Raw genomic sequence first — 7,028 nt, 5'->3', positions numbered from 1 at the left:
GGGGGTGGGACGGAGGCGGCGATGGCAACCTTTGAGGGGATTTTTGGGTCGAAGTTGTTTTCTGTGAGAAATTGAGTAGCTCCATATTTAATCCTGGCAGCTGCCTGAATGTCACAGACAGTGACATTTCAGTGGAAGAGGCTGCATTTGCGCATGTGCTAGTACAGCGTCACCTGGTGGTTGCGTTGTCAGCAAACGCAGCGTTTTAACTTTGGCTCCACGATGACGTATTTTTCAATAGGTCTTGAGTGCCTTAATAACTTCTTCACACTTAGCCTTCTGTTCTTCATGAGGATGTTGCATACACACTCCTTCCATTGCAGACAACAGTGTACTGACCTGCTCCATGTCTGGCTTCTGCACGAGACCCGATGCAGTAGATACCTTGCAAACCTCTGGAACCATCTGGGCCACTCCTCGGCTTGGTTCAGTCCAGTGACCTTTTCAAAGGTACAGGCAAAGATTTCTCCATCTTCACTTTGGTTTACTGTGGCCCCCATATAATATTCTGATATCTGTCAACAATTTATAAGAGTCTGACGGTTAAAATAACCTGAGTTTACTCTGCACACCTTGCATTGAATGTTTCATCCACAACTCTCCATGAGGTGCCGTCCAGATTATATTAAGTCACTTCCTGTGATGATGCACATAGTCTATTTATATAATCTGCCCAGTTACAACCCAATGTCCACTCTTATATGATTGTACAGATGTGAGAAAAGCTGAGGATGGGAATGGAACGTCTGAATGAAGATTTCATGATGCTGATGATGTAAATGAGGCTGATCTGTTACCCATTCCACAATACCTCTTCATTTCTGTGCACGTTTCTCGATGTTGTTTCAACCAAATTGAAAAAGAATCACAAATCCTCCTCTGGAGCCTCAGATATTCATTAACAAAAGGCATGGTGGCCAAGTGGTAAGACGTCAGTCTCGTAAACTGAAGATCACTGGTTCAATCCCTGCTTATGCCTTATGATTAGTTTCTCACTTTAAATGTGATGTTTTCCTGAAGGATGCCCATTGCGTTTGCTTTCCCCTGATTGTTTTGACCATCTGGAAATCCGTGTCATGTCGCACTTCATCCTGGACACTGGGAAGAACATGAGGAGTAGCCACATGGTCCCTCGAACCTTCTCTGCCAGTTCACAATGCTTCCAATTTTTGTATCATCCATAAACTTTGAAATTCTGCCCTGAACACCAAGGTATTAATATACATCAGGAAAGGCAAGCGTCCCAACACTGACTCCTGGGGAACTCCACTACAAACCTTCCTCTGGCCCGAAGAACATCCATTGCTCACTACTCTTTGTTTCCTGTCACTCAGCCAATTCCATATCCATGTTACGACTGTCCTTTTTATTCCAGGAGTTATAGCTTTGCTCACAAGTCTGTTGTGTTGCATTGTATCAAACTCCTTTTGAAAGTCAATAAAAGCAAAATACTGCAGATGCTATAAATCTGAAATATAAATAAAAAGTGCTGGAAATACTCAGCAGATCTGGCAGCATCTGTGGAGAGAGAAACAGAGTTAATGATTCAGGTCAGTGAACTTTCAGATGCTGCCAGACCTTTTGAAAGTCCATGTACACCACATCAACAGCATTGCCCTCATCATCCCTCTCTGTTACCTCATCCAAAAACTCCAGCAGGACAGTTAAACATGATTTTCCCTTAAGAAATCCATGCTGGCTTTCTTGAATTAACCCACATTTATCCATGGGACTATTAGTTTTGTCCCGAATTATTCTTTCGAGAAGTTTTCCCACCTCCGAAATTGAACTGACTGGGGAGTGAGACGAGGTGAGTTGCTCTAACAGAGAGCCAGCACGTGTTCGACAGGCCGAATGGCCTCCTTCTGTGCTGTAGCCATTCTATGATTGTATGATTCTAGCAACAACTGTTGGTGGAGAGGCAGTGATGCAGGAATGGGTTGACAGAAAGGGGAAAGTCTGGGCTGGTGTGTGTTCGGGTTTGTGAATAAAGGTGATTTGGAAGCTGTGTTCCAAATTGAAGTGTTCATTGGAAGCAAGACGTTGATGTAAAAAATAAAGAGTAAAACGTGTCAAGATGAAGCGTGGTGTGATTGAGGATAGCAGTAAATATTGTGTTGGTGAATTATTTGTGTTAATAAACTTCCACTGCGCCCTTTGCTGCAGGCTGCTGTTTATATCCAGCTGTGTATTAATGCCTTGTATTAGCGAGAAAATGTTTGTTTCAACGCTGTTTATAAAACAATAGCATTGCACTCAAACCGTCCCAGACATAGCAACACACGTACAAAAGCAAAATACTGCAGATGCTGGAAATCTGAAACATAAACAGAAAATGCTTGAAATAGTCAGCAGGTCTGGCGGCATCTGTGGAGAAAGAAACAAAGTTAATGTGAGCTAACGAAACAGACCTGAACTGTTAACTGTTTCTTTCTCCACAGATGCTGCCAGACCAACTGAGCATTTCCAGCATTTTCTGTTTTTATTACAGCAACACATGGGTTGGGAGGCTCAGCCTGGCTACACAATGTTACAAGGACGCTGAGTAACACCATCGACAACGGGACAGAGAGAAAAACACACAGGAAACCAACAGACTGTGAGGAAGCAAAAGTGAGGGACAGATAGAGAGAGATAGACAACGAGACTGAGATGGAGAAACAAGGCATTTGTATGATTGTATTCTCCCTGTTGTCTAAAGGTATTTCCTGTTGTGTAAATATGTTTTCTGTTGTGTAAAGATGTACCCTGTTGTTGTGTAAAGGTTTCCCCTGTTATTGTTTTATTTTCTGTTCCTGACCGTCTCCTCACTGTGACCATTTGTCCTGGTTTTATTGTGGCCAACATCACCATCTGGTGGTGGAAAGGAGGCTCTGCAGGAAGGGGTTGACAAAGTGGGAGAGACTCAGCTGGTCCGTGTTTGCAGCTTGTGTTCGTGTGAGCAAAAGTGATTTGTTACTGATTGATGTGTTCACTGGAAGGAAAAAGCTCATCGCAATCGAGTGCCTTTGGAAGCATCTTGTTATTATGGGTCAATACTTGATGTTTTGAAAGTGAACTGTTTGTATTATTACCAAACATAAATAGCAGAGAATGGTTTCCATCCATCGACATCTGGGTTATGGGCCCAGCACACTTCTGCTGCGCCACACTGCGAACTGCTGTTTTAGATTTTAGCTGCCCATTAGTGAAAAATGTTCATTTCCCCAATGTTTTGATAAAAATAGGATTGTCGTCGGATTTCTCTCGAATCCCGGACTCAGCAACACACGTGCTGACGGACTCACCCTCACTGCACAATGACACAAGGACACTGAGTAACAGCACCGACAATGAGGCAGGCAGAGAAAGACACACAGAAAATCAGGAAGATATTATCAGGATGCAAAAAGGAACAGACAGAGAAAGGTACTGAGCAAACCAGCAAGAGACAGCGAAAGACCAATGATTTATGTAATCATGTTCTCTGTTGTGTAAAGATGTCCCCTGTGTTCTTTTAAAGATATTTCCTGCTGTGTAAAATGTGCTGACGGACACACCCTCACCGCGCAATGACACAATCTTTGGCCTCCTTGTCTCGAGAGACAATGGGAAAGCGCCTGGAGGTGGTCAGTGGTTTGTGAAGCAGCACCTGGAGTGGCGATAAAGGCCAATTCTAGAGTGACAGACTCTTCCACAGGTGCTGCAGATAAAATTCGTTGTCGGGGCTGTTACACAGTTGGCTCTCTCCTTGCGCTTCTGTCTTTTTTCCTCCCAACTGCTAAGTCTCTTCGATTCACCACACTTTAGCCCCGCCTTTCTGGTCGCCCGCCAGCTCTGGCGATCGCTGGCAACTGACTCCCACGACTTGTGATCAATGTCACAGGACTTCATGTCGTGTTTGCAGACGTCTTCAAAGCGGAGCCATGGACGGCCGGTGGGTCTGGTACCAGTGACGAGCTCGCTGGACAATGTGTCCTTGGGGATCCTGCCATCTTCCACGCGGCTCACATGGTCAAGGCATCTCAGGCGCCGCTGGCTTAGTAGTGTGTGTATGCTGGGGATGTTGGCCGCCTCGAGGACTTCTGTGTTGGAGATACGGTCCTGCCACCTGATGACACACAAGGACACTGAGTAACAGCACCGAAAATGAGGCAGGCAGAGAAAGACACACAGAAAACCAGGCAGAGATCATTAGGACCCAGAAAGGAACAGACGGAGAAAGACACACAGAAAACCAGGAAGAGGTTATCAGGATCCAGAAAGGAACAGGCAGAGAAAGGTACTGAGCAAACCAGCAAGAGACAGCGCAAGACCAATGATTTATGGAATCATGTTCTCTGTTGTGTAAAGATGTCCCCTGTGTTCTTTTAAAGATATTTCCTGCTGTGTAATATGTTCTCTGTTGTGTAACTATATTCGCTGTTGTGTAAAGATGTTCTCTGTTATTGTGTAAAATGGTTCCCTGTTGTGTAAAGATCTTCTCAGTTGTGTAAATATGATCCGTCTTGTGTAAAAGTGTTCCGGGTTGTTTAAATATGTTCCCTGCTCTGTAATGTAGAGCTGAGTCTGCACTAATGGAATTGCTACAGTATCTTCCAGGCTGATACTGGATGAGGGCTGGAATGTGATCCAAAGCACAGTCTATACAAATTAAATTGCTATTGTATCTTTCAGTTTCACAATCCGGGGGAGTTTTAAACTGAATTCTCAGTTTGTATCTCAGGTTATACTATCTTTCAGATTCTCTCAATCTGATATCGCACTTGAAATTTAGGTTTAAGAAAGGACATACTGGCATTGGAGGCAACTCAAAAGAGATTCACTCAGCTGATTCCTGGGATGAAGGGGTTGACTTATCAAGAACGGCTAAACAGGTTATTCATTACAGTTTAGAAAAATGAGGGGTGATCTTATTGAAACGTACAAGATTCTGAGGGGGCTTAACAGGGTGAAGAAGGGTCTCTGACCTGAAACATTAACTCTGCTTCTCTCTTCACAGATACTGCCAGACCTGCTGAGTATTTCCAGCATTTCTTGTTTTTATTAACAGGGTAGATGTTGAGAAGATGTTTCCACTAGTGGGGGAATCTCAAACGAGGCGACATAGTTACAGAATAAGGGGACAGGCATTTAAAACTGAGATGCAAAGGAATTTATTCTCTCAGAGGGTAGTGAATGTCTGGAATTATCTACCCCAGACAGTTGTGGAGACTAGATCACTGAAAGTATTTAAAGAGGAAGTAGATAGATTTTTGAAATATTGGAGAGTTGAGGGCTATGAAGAGCGGGCATGAAAGAGGAGTTGAGGTCTGGGATAGATCAGCCATGATCTTACTGAATGACGGGGCAGGCTTGAGGGACCGAATGGCCTACTCCTGCTCCTATTTCTTATGTTATGTTATATCTAATGTATATGTCAGGATGCACTATGGGAATTAATACTGAAACTTATAAACTCATAACGTGTGTAAATATTGGGCTGATATTTCACTTGAATCTCAGAGTACATTATTGTGGTTAATTCTCTAACTTTGAAATCGGAACTATGTGCTATAATGAAAGCAAGAAATGCTGGAAATACTCAGCAGGTCTGGCAGCATCTGTGTAGAGAGAAGCAGAGTTAACTTTTCAGGTCAGTGACCTTTCATCAGATGAGAAACTGATCAATCGACTGTTACAATAACTCCATCTCTGACTCCCTCCTGACAGTAACTAATCCTTTCACAGAGACTGTGGGTGGTTCTGAAAAGAGCCTTTGGGTTATGAAATGACATTTTTCCACTTTACTTTTTCTGGGAGTTCTGAGCGCTGAGAATGATTCTCAATGACATGTACAGGGCAACAGACCGACTGATTTGGCATAACGGTGGAACTAATGTTTGGGCTAACTCATGGCATCAGGTCAAACATGGGCAAGGAAACCTCCTGCTGATTACCACCTACCACCCTGCCACCTCCCCCGCCACCCGCCCCCCCAGCCCCTCAGCTGATGAGTCAGTACTCCTCGATGTTGAACACCACTTGGAGGGAGCACTGAGGTGGAACAGGGCACAGAATGTAATCTGGCTGGGGGATTTCAATGTCCATCACCATGAGTGGCTCGGTAGCACCACTACTGACCATGCTGGCCGACTCCTAAAGGACATAGCTGCTCGACTGGGTCTGCATTAGGTGGTGAGGGAACTAACAAGAGGGAAAATATACTTGACCTCATCCTCACCAATCTGCCTGCCGCAGATGCATCTGTCCATGACAGTATTGGTAGGAGTAACCACTGCACAGTCCTTGTGGAGATGAAGTCCCGTCTTCACATTGAGGATACCCTGCATTGTGTTGTGTGCCACCACCACTGTGCTGAATGGGATAGATTTTGAACAGATCTAGCAATGCGTATCTGGGCATCTCTGAAGCATTGTGGACCATCAGCAGCGGCAGAATTGTACTCAACCACAATATGTAACCTCATGGCCCGGCATATTTCCCCACTCTAACATTACCAACAAGCTGGGGACCAACCCTAATTCAATGAAGATTGCAGGAGTGCATGCCAGGAGCAGCACCAGGCATACCTTGAAATGAGGCGTCAGCCTGATGAAGCTGCAGCCCAGGACTACTTTCATGCCAAACAGCAGAAGCAGCATGTAATAGACAGGGCTAAGTGATCCCACAACCAACGGATCAGATCTACACGCTGCCACATCCAATGATGAATGGTGGTGGACAATTAAACAACGAACAGGAGAAGGTTTCTCCACAAATATCCCCATCCTCAATGATGGGGGAGCCCAGCACATCAGTGCAAAAGACAAGGATGAAGAATTTGAAACAATCTTCAGCCAGAAGTGCCGAGTGGATTATCCACCTCGGCCTCCTTCTGAAGTCCCCAGCATCACAGATGCCAGTCTTCAACCAATTCAATTCACTCCAGGTGATATCAAGAAATGAATGAAGGCATTGGATACAGCAAAGGCTACGGGTCCTGGCAATATTCTGGCAATGGTACTGAAGACCTGTGCTCCAGAACTTGCTGCACCCCCAGCCAAGCT

At 44.7% G+C, this 7,028-nt stretch overlaps 1 non-coding gene across 1 annotated transcript; it reads left to right on the top strand.

The window, feature by feature from the left end:
* The first annotated feature begins 907 nt into the window (after window positions 1-907).
* trnat-cgu (transfer RNA threonine (anticodon CGU)) lies at window positions 908-979 on the top strand. Its single transcript has one exon. It is a non-coding gene; the product is annotated as a tRNA-Thr (tRNA).
* The last annotated feature ends 6,049 nt before the right edge of the window (window positions 980-7,028 follow it).

This window comes from Heterodontus francisci, unplaced genomic scaffold (assembly GCF_036365525.1).
Source record: "Heterodontus francisci isolate sHetFra1 unplaced genomic scaffold, sHetFra1.hap1 HAP1_SCAFFOLD_86, whole genome shotgun sequence".
Classification (NCBI taxonomy): domain Eukaryota; kingdom Metazoa; phylum Chordata; class Chondrichthyes; order Heterodontiformes; family Heterodontidae; genus Heterodontus; species Heterodontus francisci.
This window is presented reverse-complemented; position numbering and strand designations above follow the sequence as displayed.